At 43.3% G+C, this 1,514-nt stretch overlaps 1 non-coding gene across 1 annotated transcript; it reads right to left on the bottom strand.

Annotated features, from left to right (window-relative positions):
• Positions 1–231: 231 nt before the first annotated feature.
• Positions 232–350, bottom strand: LOC145391795 (5S ribosomal RNA). The gene has a single exon (XR_013895910.1). It is a non-coding gene; the product is annotated as a 5S ribosomal RNA (ribosomal RNA).
• Positions 351–1,514: the final 1,164 nt, after the last annotated feature.

Genomic DNA, 1,514 nt, shown 5'->3' with positions numbered 1-1,514 from the left:
GTGTATTCCTCCCACCGCATGTGTTGTTGGGAAACAGGGTGATGATGATGATGATGTGCTGCATGCAGGTTCAAGTCCTTGGAAGACAGTGGGTGACTTTTTAAGCATATTCATTTCATTCATTCATTGCCAGACGCCATGTATCCCAAACGGGATGGCCAAGGGCTTAGAGTTAATTGTTTTACAGGGAGGGGCACTAATCCTCCACCAACCCCACTTGACACGTAGGGATGCCAACAGCATCTGGTGTTCCCAGGCGATCACCCATCCAAGTACTAACCAGACCCAACGTTGCTTAACTTCGCTGATCGGATGGGAAGCGGTGTACTCAACGTGGTATGGCCGTTGGCATAATGCCACCAAATATCTAGAACAGTTACCTGCCCCTAATTGCTTGACTGGTAGCCTAATCTTGGGTCCCAACAAATTATAAAGGGTAATTAATATGGACTTAGCTGTCGCTGTTTCTGTGTCATGAATCCAAATTTTGTCACCATTTTGTTCATCAGTTAACAAATGATTACTTAAAAGCAGTCCATATGTACCGAGAGAGTTAAGTGTAAGCTGATGCTCTTTGATTTTACAGAATTACAAACGGTATCAGCCACTCCCCCACTATCCATTTTGAGGTGTAGGGGCCTGAGACTAGTCCAGTACAGTTAAGGACAAATGACCAGCCTACTTCCATTGATGAGTAAATGACCAGCTTATTCCACTGATGGCATTACATGATTAGAAAAAAATTATAGCCTCTTAGGAATCACACCTATGCAGGACCATAACCTCCAATTGGGGTGTTTTAACAACTGACCATGCAAATGCCTTGGATACAATTTTATTTGGATAATCAAGTCTCTACTGTAGCATGTTCTTTGTGCCCATTTTCAGCACTAGCCATCCTTATAAGACATACTCATTCATGGCTGTACCAAGCAAGTGTGTTTGTATATACTTATATATATATGCAGTATATACAGTATATATATATATGTGTATGCATAAATGATGGTATGCATGTACTACATTACAACCTCATGAAATTTGTATTGACATTGAACACCATTACAGGCTGTTTACAAATTCCTACAAATAAATTATATACACCTTTTGTCAGTCTCTCTGTTTCATTGCTTGTGTATTGGGTTTGCAGAAAAGTGTATTGATGTCTTCGTTAACAGTGTGTAATTCACCGGGTCGGTCAGGATCACTTGATGGTCGTGATCATCAGCTTTTACCCTCCCGGAAGGGAACTGAGAGCTCATATAGTCCGATCTAAGGGCAAGGCTGTGACTTTCACACACGCACACACCCGTCCCCTTGCTCAAGGGGGACTAACCACCCACTTCGTCAGTGGAACTTTTCGCAACCTGAGCGAGGCGCGAACTCCCGTCCACCAGTTGGCAAGCGGGAACGTTACCACTGCACCAGCGAGCGGTGTGTGTGTGTGTGTGTGTGTGTGTGAACGCTATTCATCAAAGATGTGGAGTAAGAAGGTCTCTTGATAAAATGGAGGA

This window comes from Coenobita brevimanus, chromosome 19 (assembly GCF_032717465.1).
Source record: "Coenobita brevimanus isolate Jiangsu-jjx chromosome 19, ASM3271746v2, whole genome shotgun sequence".
NCBI classification, from domain to species: Eukaryota; Metazoa; Arthropoda; class Malacostraca; order Decapoda; family Coenobitidae; genus Coenobita; species Coenobita brevimanus.
The sequence above is the reverse complement of the archived record's forward strand: the minus strand, read 5'-3'. Positions and strand labels throughout refer to the sequence as shown.